The sequence below is a fragment of the Myotis davidii genome, unplaced genomic scaffold (genome assembly GCF_000327345.1).
Source record: "Myotis davidii unplaced genomic scaffold, ASM32734v1 scaffold499, whole genome shotgun sequence".
Lineage (NCBI taxonomy): Eukaryota > Metazoa > Chordata > Mammalia > Chiroptera > Vespertilionidae > Myotis > Myotis davidii.
In genome coordinates, this window is record NW_006290677.1 from 790,790 (window position 1) to 804,526 (window position 13,737).

At 38.5% G+C, this 13,737-nt stretch overlaps 1 protein-coding gene across 1 annotated transcript in view; it reads right to left on the minus strand.

The window, feature by feature from the left end:
• The window catches only part of DLG2 (discs large homolog 2), a 1,585,094-nt gene that overhangs the window by 262,451 nt on the left and 1,308,906 nt on the right, over window positions 1-13,737 (minus strand). The gene's annotated exons all lie outside the window — the stretch shown is intronic.

Genomic DNA, 13,737 nt, shown 5'->3' on the forward strand with positions numbered 1-13,737 from the left:
TTCTGCTGGGGAAGGGGTTAAGAGGTTTTATTCCCTCCCTAACTTCAGGGGAAAATCCCTACCTGGGGAAACAACCTTTCTCAGAGAGGTGACCTTGGTTAAAACACATAGTGCCAAGAAGGTGAGCAAACATATTAAGAACAGTATGCCATATATGCCAGGTCCCTTGAAACAGCAAGGATGGACTGGCTCCCGGCAACAAACAGTTTATAGCAACTGATTATTAATTTAATAAAATAACAAAATAATGATAACTAGTACTCTATCACTTTTTAGGTTCCAGGCACTATTTTCCTACACATTTTTCATATATTAACTCCTTTAATTTTCACAATATTCCTATGAGATAATCATCATTATTATTATTTCTATTTTATAGTTTGCCCAAGACACACAGCTACTAATTGGTAGGCTCAACATAGTATAAATAAACATAAAAATAAGGAGAGTGCTCAAAAGTTATTTGACAGAAAAAATTTGGAAACAAATTTCAGCGTTTAAGAATCAAATTCCACTGTGTGCCATGATCTTGTCCCTTTAAACCCTGTTTAGGCCTCACCCCTCACCAGTTTCATCCTTAAACTTGAGGCTCCCCGTGGTTCCCAGAGCTCATTTCACTCTTGGGTATCTGGACCTTATTCAATGATTTTATTTGTAAGAGATCCTCCCTCTATTTTTATTTTTAAAGAATAGTTTATTGATTTTTAGAGAGAGGAAGGGAGAGGGAGAGAGAAAAAGAAACATCCTGCATGCCCCAGCTACCGGGGATCGAACCCAAAATCTGGGCATGTGCTCTGACTGGGAATCAAACCAGCAAACTTTCGGTGCACAGGACAATGCCCAATCACCTCCCAAAGGGTCCACCTCCAATACCTCTTATTTATCCTGTACATTTCAGTTTATGTGCCACCTCCTCTGAGAAGCTTTCCCTGATATTCTAGGCTTTGAAGATTTCCTTCCTGCTTGCTGCCTACATATTTTGGTAAATTGTATTTTGCTTTTAAGTCTATAAAACAGTAGAAAAATGTTAAATGAAAGGCATAATGTTAGCTATTATATAAATGGCAGTTCTGTGGAGGGGTAGGTATCTATGGAGCTAGATTGCCTGGTTTGAATCCTGGATCTTCTACTTACAAGGTTATGACCTTGGGCAGGTTATAGATTAAAGTCTCAGTGCTTCAGTTTCCTCAACTATAAATTGGGTATAAAACCATCGTGTACCTCATTGAGTTACTATGGGCATTAAATAAGTGAAAATAGGTAGAGGACCCAGAAAAGAGTTAATGTTCAATAAAGGTGGCTATTTTTATGATGATGTCCTGGGTATAGTCAGTTAACCCTCAGCATCTATTCCTACTTCTTTCTATGGAATTTCTCCTTACGACAGAACTGCAACGCTAAAATCCACATTTTTAGACTCCCATCCAGGTATGTTTCATAATACCAATTAAGTTCCCATCGTTAGATGCCCTTCTGGATTTGGAAGGTTTTTGTATGAAAGAGGCTACCTTTCTCTTGTTTTTCTGCTGTCAACAGATCATCCAGAATTGAGTATTGAGAGGCAGGTATGTGGTGGTGGAGGGTATAGCAACTACTTTCTAATCCGTTGTCCCTTATCTCTAGATTGCAAGTATGTTCTTACCAATTCTTCAGTGACACTACAAACACTTCATTCCCTGAATTAAATCATCTTATACTACATAGGATGGCTTCTATTTCTCATGTGAACTCTGATTGATCACATGGAGACCTGTGGACCTACACATGAGTATGGGGCTGAGATACACCAGGCTCTGGGCTTTATAAGGAATTCAATCTGTAAGGTGGCACTTTTGGCAAATAGGTGAACTCATTTCCTGCGTTGAATGTGGAGTCATCACCACCCTCTGCTCTCCAGAAATGACCATCTCACATATAGGCACGTCCCCCAGCCATGCTCACATATAGACACGTTCCCCAGTCATTCTCACATAACAGAGGGTGCTTTTCCACCGTGTGTGGTCTGGATCCACTGTCACTTTGATCGCTGAAAATACCAACAAAGAACATGCCACATGAATGTTTATGACTCACCACCTCTGGGAGTCTGAGATACCTGTTTGGCTCCAGGCTTTGGTATAAACAAGGGTTTCAGGAAGTTTTTTATTCCACCTACACAGGAGGTAAAACTATGTTAAGTTCACTGCCCAGGCTTGCCCTGTAGCCGTCAGGTTTCATTCTGAAGCAAAATGATTAATTCCCAGAATCTTTTACGTTGAGGGGAAAATAATGCACTTCTGTGCTTAGAATTTTAATCCGGGCTTTATGCCAACTGACTTTTTAGAATGCTTTAATATTCATACTTGTCATTAGCAAATAGCGAAAACAACCAAAAGCACTGATCTCAGTTCCCAAATTCTCTGGATATTGGCACTCAAGTCTGCTTCCCATGCATCTTGATCAACTCATCTACTAATCCTGAGGGTTTTCAACCCTCAAATACATTCTCAGTGCTTGTGAGGCACACTGTGGAATAAAAACCTAGCCAGATGCTGTCAAGACAAATTTTACTGGTTGTGTTCTTTTACGTAGCAATAAGCAGCCACATTTTTTTTAGGCAGGGGGGCGAGGGGTTGGAGGGGAGAGAAAGAGGGGAGAAGATGTGCAACACTATCTCTGGACCAAATTTACAAATTTGCACTGGATTAGCTTTCTCCTGGTCTACTCTCATCCTTGCTCTTCTGCTCTTGATTCCCAAACCTCCCTCCTGTTTCTTCCAAGATTTTACTCTCCCAATCATTCCCTCACTTTGTGTTTAACCTCTCTCTCTCTGTCCTAGATTTTTCCCCTCAACAATTAAATGTGTTCAAGTTTCTTCTTTAAAAGATTGTGACGCTAAACTCCCTTTAGTTAATATCCATGTCTTTCAAAGCAACTCCTTACTATTGTATTTCTAAGATTGGGGCCAGGTGATGTATTACTAAGGCCCATGAGTTCTTCTTAAAAAATATTAAGCTTATGTTTCCATTTTCACGTTTATCTTGAATAATAATTTAGACACATTTTAGATCATTGGGATGACTGCTCTAAAACCAAGCAGTGCCATGAATTGTGGTGCCTTTTAACTTTGTATATCTGAATCCTTTGACACCAAATGGTATTGCTTTAATTGTCTTGGACTGAGGAGAAAAGACCAGGGGTGGACATGTAATAAGGTTAGATAGTGTCCAGGGGGGAACTATACAAAAGTAGAGAGGTGGCAGGAGGACTGAGCTACCACCTGGCACATGGAAGTAGAAGTATATGCCAGACTCAAAAGAACCTATAGTCAGCACCACAGTTCATGTTGAGAATGGTTCTTTAGTTTGACAAAATAACCTAAGCTACTGAATTAAATTAATACTGTAAGTTGGAATTGAACTTGTTTTAGAATTTTCTTTATATTTCATTTATAAGCATATTTTGGTTTCTTGGTTATAGTAGTGCTGTAAGTATAGACACTTTATATCTAATTTATGTGGATATATATTTAAGTAATTTTAAGCCAACTTAAGGCTCCAGGAGAATTCTTTCCCTTTCTTATTTTAAAAAAATGTATCTTACAAAAACTTGTATAGAGCTTCCTATATGCCAGACATTGTTCTAAGTTTTAACTGACTTACATAATTCTTATAATAACCTTATGATGTAGGTATTATTATTATCCCCACTTTGCTAAGGAGGCCTCTCTGAGGCACAGAGTGGTCAATAATCCTCCCAAGGTCACACAGCTAATCAGAGGTGCAGCGGGCATTTCAACCTAGGCAAGCTGGTCCCAGAGTTCCTGCCTTTAACCGTATGGACTGCTGCCTCCCTTTGGACAGAGCCTGTATTTACTCTGTTAAAGTTTGAAAAATGCTACCTTAGAATATATGGTCTATCCTTGATACATAGTCACCAGAGTTCTGCCTGGGGCATTTTTCTCTTTCTACTTGATGTATTCTCCCAGCACAACACTGATGATTTTAGTTTTAACTATCCCTATTATGTCTAGATCTCTAACTGCAGATTAGAGCATTATTCTGTTCTTGGGATACAGATAACCAATTGGACATTTTCACCTGCGAGTCTCAAAAGGCACCTCAGCTTCAACCTAAACTGAACTCTAATAAGCTTTCTCTTCCCCCACTCCACCCCTACTCCAATAAACCTACTTTTTTCTACTTTATTTTCTCTCTTGCTTAATGGGTCTACTTCTCACTCAAGATGCTCACCGTTTAGTGGGGAAGAGAGACAAGCAAACCAGTTGTTACCATGGGCATGTGACAGTTACATGGATATACTCAAAAGGCCAAGGAGACCAGAAGGAGCTAGGACTCTGCCTGAGATGGAAGGTCAGGGATGGCTTCGTTAAGAAGGCAATATTTAAACCATCTCAAAGCAATGACTGTTTGCATCTTTTTCCTTGTCTTTTGCATATAGTTGAAGAGTATTTTTATGTGCACCATTTATATTGGTGTTAGAAAATGTACAATAATCTTTTCATTTTAGCTCCAAAATGTAATTTCTCCAACTTTGTTCTCTCTCCATTTGCCCCCAAATAAGAAGCAATTGTTCTGGTTTTCTCCCTCCCCCCACATTTAAAATGAAATAAATGAAAGAAAATGTGTTTTTATAACCTCTGACAAGATCAGATTGATTACCTTTAAAAAAATACATCTTTTTATTGATTGCAGAGAGGAAGGGAGAGAGAGAGAAAAATGGAAACATTAACGATGAGAGAGAAGCATTAATTGGCTGCCTTCTGCATGCTTCACTGGGGATCGAACTGAAAACCTGGGCCTGTGCCCTGACCGGAATTGAACCATGACCTCCTGGTTCACAGGTCGATGCGCAACCACTGAGGGACACCAGCCGGGACAGATTGATTTAGCTTTAAAACATTTTCTAACACTCTAATCTTTTATGGGGAAAATGCTATGTAGATTTTGTTCACGCATGTAAGCTTTGATTGCCTCTGTGGCAGCTGCAGTATGAAGTCCACATACGGCTCCACATATGGTTTGTATGGGGTTGACCATTATAAGAGATAGCTCTTTCTAGACGTGCACAGACAGCTACCACATTGAAATTCCAGCAGCACAGCACTAATGAGAGGGGCAGTGATGATTAGCGTGGGAGGAAGGCCACAGAATCAGGTCATAGCTGCCAGGGTCTGCCCTTTCTTCTTGAAGGTGCTTGTCATGATAGTGCCCCTTTCAGGAATCATTTTGTTGCAAAAACAGATACTTCCTTCAAACTGCTTAAGCTAAAGGGGGAGTTTTAATGTCAGGACACAAGTGTCATCTCAGAACCCACAGGAAAGACCGTGGAACCTGACTTTGAAAGGGTCTAGAAACAGGGAGTTTTCAGTCATTGCTCCCACCATTCCCCTCTCCCTGCCCGTCAGGCTTCTCTTGCTGTCCTCCTGTATGAATGTTATTATTCTTTGCCTCTTCAGACCCACTTTCTCCCCACAAAGGGCCACACACAGCGGCTCCAGCTCCAGTCCCAGCTTTGTGTCATCTTCAAGTTAAGCACCACCACGGAGAGATGAACATCTCTAGGACCCAATGTCACATCCTGGAGTGGCGCCTGATAAATTCACTTGGGTCCTATCTGGCTGTGCACAGCAAGGTAGGATCACTTCGTAGGGATCATTTCATAGCAATGTGTATTATGGAGGAAATTGGCAGGTACCTTTAAATTGTATGCCACAGGTATGTTTTATAAATACTGATGTTTTATTCTAAAGAAATAAAGGCCATGAAGCCTGACCTCATGAGATAAAATAAGTATAGCATTTCTTTGCTTCCTAGTAAGAATGATGTTGCTATTAATCACAAAGAGTGTCCTACTTGTAGCCACCTGTACTGTTGGATACACACTGTTCTCTGGGACCAGACTGCCATGAACTAACTAGACCCATGTTCCCTTTCACTCTCAGGAGGAAGAGGTCTTATTTGTGCTAAGAAAAAAGTCAAGGACAGAGAACAAAGGGAGTCACCAGAAAAAAAAATGCTCAAGCTTGTCTTTGCTCTAGTTTTAAAGTTAAAGCATCATGAGGAACCCCCAAGATTTTCATATGACCCAGCTTGCTGTCCTTACATTTAAGGCTAAACTTGTTTAGGAGTGAAAAAAAAAAAAGACTTTGCCTAGTGTTCTCTGTCTTCCTACCGGAAGTCCCTCTGGTAATCTAGTCTGTGTTCTATCACTGAGGCTCCTGACCACATATAACATTATTATAAATGTGAGTAGTATTTCCCTAACATTCCTAACACAATGATATTAAATACAGTTAAAGAATGAGATCTTTTGGTTAATTGAATAATCAGACTGACAACAAATATCATATGTGCAATAGGCTTTTTAAAATAAAGGATTGTAGACTCCAGTTACTTTTAAACTCTGTTCTGGAGAGTCATAGAAGCGATTGAGAGAGGCTGTTTTCCTTGCTGTACTCTACAATCATTTGTACTTTCTTTCTTTTTTTTTCTCCAAAGTATATTTTATTGATTTTTTACAGGGAGGGAGAGGGATAGAGAGTTAGAAACATTGATCAGCTGCCTCCTGCACACCCCCTACTGGGGATGTGCCTGCAACCAAGGTACATGCCCCTTGACTGGAATCGAACCTGGGACCTTTCAGTCTGCAGGCCGACACTCTATCCACTGAGCCAAACCGGTTAGGGCAATCATTTGTACTTTCATCTGCTCTACTCATAGGCCTTTCGTTTCATGTTCATCAGTAGTTTTATATATTTAGAGTCTATTTTTCAGTTTACATAATGAAATTACATGCCAAATGAAATAAAGAAGGCAGCAAAAAACAATTCAACTGAGTCCTGCCTCTGCCCCATTCTCCCCTTGCCCCCCCCCCCAAAATATGCCATTGTCTTAAACATGGAGCTATTTAATTAAAAATGCTGGGTCTATAATTGGGAAAATTTACCCCAAATTATCCAAATAACTATCTTTTTAAAAAGTATATATTTTTATTGATTTCAGAGAGGAAAAGAGAGAAAGAAAGAATCATTGGTCAGCTGCTTCCTGCATGCCCCCCACTGGAGATCAAGCTGCAATCCAGGCATGTGCCCTTTATGGGAATCAAACCTGGGACACTTCAGTCTGCAGGCCAACACTCTATCCACTGAGACAAACTGACTAGGGCCATTCTTTTTTTTTAATCTTAATACACTACTAGTAGACTATCTTAGAAAAATACTAGTAGCAAAAAACATTTATTAAAATCAATGGTGATTTACTTTCCATTGGGGAAGGTAGAGTTTTTAACATTAACTTCTTAATGAGTATCTACTATTTTGTACTCATTTATAAACACTTATTGGAAGACAGTGGAGTTCTTACTTTATTTACATTAAATGTCAAGCATACTCAATAAGAGGACTGACATTACAAATAATGAATTTGACTCCTGTCTCGCCTAATTCTGTTTAATTTATCGTGTTGAAATTTGTGTGCAGGACACCCATTATGGAGAAGCAGTTCATCTGCTAATTAAGCTGGGTCAAGTGCATCTGAAACATTTATTCTTTACATCGAGAAGATAGAGGGCTCTTGTCCTCGCTGATGCAAAATAAAATGAGGGCCTATTGAGCTTGATCACTTCACATTCCTCCCTTTGGCATCTGCCTTTCTGGCCTCTGATTTGATGATTAGAAAGTGGTGGTGGTGGAGTGTGGGGGGGAGGGGACCAATGGTTAAGGGCCTTACTTATGATTGTTCAAATATGTCAAGTAAGAGATATGAGCATTTCAGTGACACACAAAATAATAGGAGGATGGCTTCACAGGCAAATAATTTGCTATGTAAGAAAGAACCAATGTGAAAGCAAAAGGAGTGATATGAAATACTAATAAAGACAATGTTGACAAACATAGGCTAAGGATGAAAATACTGGAATTACATCAATGATAATTTAATTTATAATTGTTTATTACTCCAATTGCTATAATAGTTTTCAATAAAAAAGAAAAAAAGAGGTTAACTTGTTTCCTGAAAAATGTGATATTACTTAAGGTAAATATTGGTACATATTCCTAGCTGCTAAATACCAAGATAGTTTAAATGTCAGAACCATTTGTTTATGAGAGCATTTAAGTCAATGTTGCCTGTGATTAACATTCGAAAGGTAAAATGGTGTTGTAAGTTCTTAAATACTTTTACCTTATTTCAAAGATTATGTAAGTAAAGAAATATTTTACTTAATAATAGATTGCTAGAATAAATAAATGCAATAAATCTGACTGAAAAAGAATACATTATTTTTTTACATAGCCAACATAAATTATGTATTGTAAATTATGTAAAACTGCTTTAACCTACTCAAAATAAACTCCATTCTGATGCTGAGAATATGTGATATGTTTGTCACACCTCAAGTCAATCTGGTAGATGATGTCCATAAGAAAGCATTAAATACTAGATATGACTATGATGACAACTTAATAGCTTCATATATATAAATATAAATGCACATACACACATATACAAAGTAGGTTTACAGTTATGTGTATGGAAAATAATACAATAACTAATAAATAATAATACAAGAATAACTCTGTGTTTTGCATATTCACAACTATAAACCTAATTTTGCCACATCCTGTATAAAATATGGATATAAAAATAGAAGTCACTGATTCTATATTAAATGGATCTATAAGTGCATGGGTGGCAACTGTGTCTGTGATGATGATAGTTATCATCATCTCTCCCATTCACTGAGTGCCTATTCTGTGCTTGATTATCTACCAGGGGGTTCTGCCTGCATTATCTCACTCATATAACTTACTTTTGAGGTACTTATATGATCCTCATTTTTATCCTAAGGTAACTGAGGTTCAGGTTAAGCAGTTTTCTGAAGGTCTAATATAGATCAATGAAACAGGAGAGACCAGAATTAAACACATGTTTATATGGTCAATTACTATTTGACAAAGGAGGCAAGATCATACAATGGGGTAAAGACAGTCTCTTCAATAAACGGTGTTGGGAAAATTGGGTAAATATGTGCAAAAGTGTGAAACTAGACCACCGAAAATGGATTAAAAACTTAATATAAGACTTGATACCATAAAAATCCCAGAAGAAAACATAGGCAGTAAAATCTCAGATGTTTCTCTTGGTAATATTTTTCCTGATATATCTTCTTGGGTGAGGGAAATAAATAAACAAATAAACAAATGGAACTACATCAAACTAAAAAGTTTTTGCACAGCAAAGAAAACCATCAACAAAAGGAAAAGACAACCCACTGAATGAGAGAACATATTCACTGATAGATCTGACAAGGGGTTAATACCAAAATAAGCACTCATACAACTTAACAACAAAAACAAACAATCCCATTAAAAAATGGGCAAAGGACCTGAATAGACACTTCTCCAAAGAAAAAAATATAGATGGCCAATAGGCATATGAAAAGATGGTTAATGTCACTAACCATTAGAGAAATGCAAATTAAAACCACAATGAGGTATCACCTCACATCTGTCAGAATGGCTAACATCAAAAAATCAACAAACAACAAGTGTTGGTGAAGATGTGGAGAAAAGGGAGCCCTTGTGCACTGTTGGTAGGAATGCAGATTGGTGTAGTCACTACAGAAAACAGTATGGAGGTTTCGTAAACAATTAAAATGGAACTGCCTTATGACCCAGTGGTCTCACTTCGGGGTGTATATCCGAAGGAACCCAAAACACTAATTCAAAAGCATATACGCACCCCTATGTTCATTTCAGTGTTATTTACAATAGCCAAGCTATAGAAGCAACCCAAGTGCCCCTCAATAGATGAATGGCTAAAAACGTGGTGGTACATATATACAATAGAATTACTTGGCCTTTAAAGAAAATGAAATCTTACCAAGGATGGACAGCATGGATGGAATTAGAGGGTATTATGCTTCTTAAAGTAAGCCAGTCAGAGAAAGACATATGCCACATGATTTTAATTATACGTGAAATCTAAAGAACAATATAAATGAACAAACAAGACAGAAACAAACTCATAGACCGAGAGAACAGACTGGTGGTTGCCCGATGAGATTTGGTGAAAAAGATGAAGGAATTGAGAAGTACATTTGGTAGTTACAAAATAGTCATAGGGATTTACAGGACAGCATAGGAAATATAGTCAATAATATTGTAATAACTATGTATTGTGCCAATTGGGTACACTTTACAAAGAGGGAACACTTTGTAAAGTATATGATTATTTAACCACCTTGCTGTACACCTGAAACTATATTGAATATAAGCTGTAATGAAAAAATAAAATAATACTAATTAAAAAAAGACAAAAATTATTTCCCCCCAAGGTCTGTGCTGTAAATTGTCAGGGCTGAAATTCAAACGAGGTCAGTCTGATTCTGGAACAGGGGGCACTTCACTTCCCCATACTGTCTTGGCTCTTCCTGACTGAATTCCAACGAATTTACATATTTCAAACACATAGGATTGAATATAGACTGGATTATTCACATTCTGAAACTTTTTAGAGCTGTAAAGTCATCACTTAACAAATGATTACTTTATGGCCCAAAGTGAGCCTAAAAGTGTTATAGAGGTAAGCTAGGAACTCAGAATGGGATCCAAGATAGCCACTAACAGCTAATGGCAGGGGCAATCCACTGTGTTTGAAATAGAGGCTGAGATGAGTAAGTGGACAAATTTATTATTTATTTATTTTTTTATTTATCTGTTTGTTTACTTTTAGATAGTACATTTTAGACAGTGGGGACAAAGATGCAGACACCTTAAATAATTTGGGGTTATCAGAACCAGGGATTCTATACTTCATGTTGATCTCAGACTTAAGAGAGGTGGTTTCATGAAAGGTTTGTAGGGCTTCTGAAAGAGTCTCTCTGACCACACACACACTCACATAATTTTTATAGAATTTAGTTTAGAAAATGGCTGGATGAAGGTTATCACATAGAGACCTAAGTTCAATTTTTTTTTTGCTGCTTATAAACTTCCCTTTTTTTTGGTGGGGGAGGGGAGGGGAAAGAAGACTCTAAAGCTCTTAATAAAAAGCTCTGTCACCAACTAGTCTCTTTGCTTTCCATCAACTCTCCTTACCCCTGCCAGACTAATCTAAACCTGCTGTTTCTGTTGGTTAGTATCTGACTCATTTCCTTAAGGATCATCCAGCCTTCTGAGTCTATCATTGAATGCTGTCCACTCACATCCAATACTCCTTCCACATTATGATGATCACCAATCCCAATATGTGTTTCCACCCCCCCTCCCCCCTACCTTACCACCTAGTGATTCTCATGCACCAGCTGGTTGTCCTACAATTCAACTCAATTCTGACACTATCTACCCAGAAATAGCATTGTATTCCACAGGTTGAGGGTTCAGTTCCAGAAGACTGCCCTCCGTTTCAGATGCCAATCACAAGTCCAGGTTGTGACCTGTGCTTCTGACCAACTGGTTATATATATAAATCACAGGTTCTCACAATCACTTTTTTGGGTTTGATTCATTTGCTAGAGCAGCTCACAGAACTCAGAAAACAAGTTTACTCACTAGATTACAGGTTTATTCCAAAGGCTATTAAAGAATATGAATCAACAGCCAGGTGAAGAGTTTCAGAAGGTGAGGGCCTGAACAAAGGATCTTCTGTCCTGGTGGAGTTTGGGGCACATGTGGCACGTGGAAGCATTCTGGTTCACCAACCTGGAAACTCTTCCCAGTCCTTTTGGGTGTTTATGGAACCTTCATTACAAAGGCATGGTTGATTAAATCATTGGCCACAGGGGATTAATTCAACCACAGTCCCTCTCTCCACCTGGGAGGTCAGGGGTGGGACTAAAAATGTCAATCCTCTAACCATGTGGTTAGCTCTATTGGTAACCAGCCACCACCTTAGGTGTGATCTAAAAGTCACATCATTAACATAACAAAAGAGAAAATTCCAAGGGTTTTTAGGAGCTCTGTGCCAGAAAACCAAATACATATTTCTTATTATAAACCAGAATATTAACATATATCATATTCTATTACATGCACAGAGATATACGCCCCTCGCCGCCCCCCCCCCCATTCGCCCTGCCAGTCCATCAGCAGACAGGAACTTTGAACCTTAAGCTTACCAGGCATGTTCCCATTTTATACCTTGGTAGATCTGAGCTTAAGCTGCTACCTCTTATTCTCTAGTCACAGTTATACAAATCCTGCTGGTACAGCATAGATAAAAATCATACATGAGTCATGTATGAAACTCAGCTCTGCCACTTAATAACTGGCTGACCTGGGGCAGATTACTTAGTCTCTTCAAGTCTCAGATTTCTAAAGCATAGAATGGGGAGAATACCTCATAGACTTGTTTTGAAGATTAAAAAAAAGCAATGCATGTCATCAGCTTAGCCCAGTGCTTGGCATATAGTAAGAACTTAATAAAAATAATTTAAAAAGTTAAATATCATAGTTCCAATCCTACTTCCTATGCTGGTCACTCTGGATTTGATTAAATTTCCTTCCTCTTTACTCATTAATATTGCCTGCAATTGTATCATTTAAAAAATGTGTTAGGATATTTATTATTTTGCAATATAATATTTTTATAGATATGACTGCTGACCTTTTGGTAGAGAAGAAACGATAAAACAGATGCTTTTAATAGCCACAGAGAAAGTACACTTTAAAAGACATGTTCATTTATTTACATTGATTGCTTCATTCATTGCTTCATTCATTCAGTAGATATGCATTGGGCAGTGGTTCTCAACCTGTGGGTCACGACCCCTTTGGTGGTCGAATGACCCTTTCACAGGGGTTGCCTAAGGCCATCCTGCATATCAGATATTTACATTACGATTCATAACAGTAGCAACATTACAGTGCACAACGATGGTTCCAATGACAGAACGATGGCAACTGGAAAACTTTACTGAGGATAAAGCCTTGAGTAGTCCTTGAAGGACAGGTTTATGAGGTAACTGGAAACTGAGAGGTGAGAAGGTGCGGGGAGGGGGGGGGGTTAAGAGGACGGGGCTGGCTGGCAATGGGTGCATTTCAAATCTAGGCACATGCAGGAGCGCAGGCTGGAAGGTGGAGAGAGCAAGTACCCACGGTGAAAAGCAAGGGAACATCAGTGCAGATGAGGGCACGGAAAAGGTGAAGGGAGTACAGGGGGAATAAAACCACAATTCAGACACATAACAGTATGGTGCTTACCAGAGGGAACGAGGGTGGAGGGGGTAGAAGAGGGAAAAGGGGAGGATGAGGGGTGATGGAAGGAGACTTGACTTGGGGTAGTGAACATACAGTACAATATACAATACAATATACAGATGATGTATTATGTAATTATACACCTGAAACCTTTATTAACTAACTGACCCCAATAAATTCAATTTAAAAAACAAATAGCTTTCTCCCCAAACTCACTCAACCCCTGGGTTTTCTTTTAATTAACACAACTGCGACCTTAAAAACTTTAGTAAATGCCTTTGCTTTCCAGCTGTTTTTATTGATTTAGGTTGTAGGACTTCAATTTTCAGTAGGACTCTCTGGATTCACTGTTCAACAAGTTACACTCATGCTGTTATCCTGCCACACTACCTGTGTCTCTGAGAAATGACTTCCCTCTTAGAGATATTCCTGTTGACACAAAATTATAGACTGTCAGATAGGACCTTGGCAGGCTTTTTGTTCATAGTGGTTCAAATATATAAATATCTCGGCAGTAAAATTTATACCAACAGTTG